Genomic DNA, 284 nt, shown 5'->3' with positions numbered 1-284 from the left:
AAAAAAAAAACAAAACAAAATGAGACAGGTACCTAGCAAATAAACAAAAATTCAAGATATCAAGGTCTCATTTAAAGTCAAATTGAAGGTGGACCTGTGCACAGTAAGATAGTTCTTGAGTATTTGGTGCACTTCTCATGACTTGATGGGGTGAGGTAGAATTGAGCTGGTCTCAGGATGTTTGGATGAGAGACAGCAGGACGAATTAGTCAGAGCATCACTCTGACCATCTCTCATTTTAAACAATTATCCCACAGGAGAAAGCTTAAAAGCAGAGCCTATGA

This window comes from Morone saxatilis, unplaced genomic scaffold, assembly GCF_004916995.1.
Source record: "Morone saxatilis isolate NCDOM2014 unplaced genomic scaffold, NCSU_SB_2.0 Contig2, whole genome shotgun sequence".
Taxonomy (NCBI): Eukaryota; Metazoa; Chordata; class Actinopteri; family Moronidae; genus Morone; species Morone saxatilis.
The sequence above is the reverse complement of the archived record's forward strand: the minus strand, read 5'-3'. Positions refer to the sequence as shown.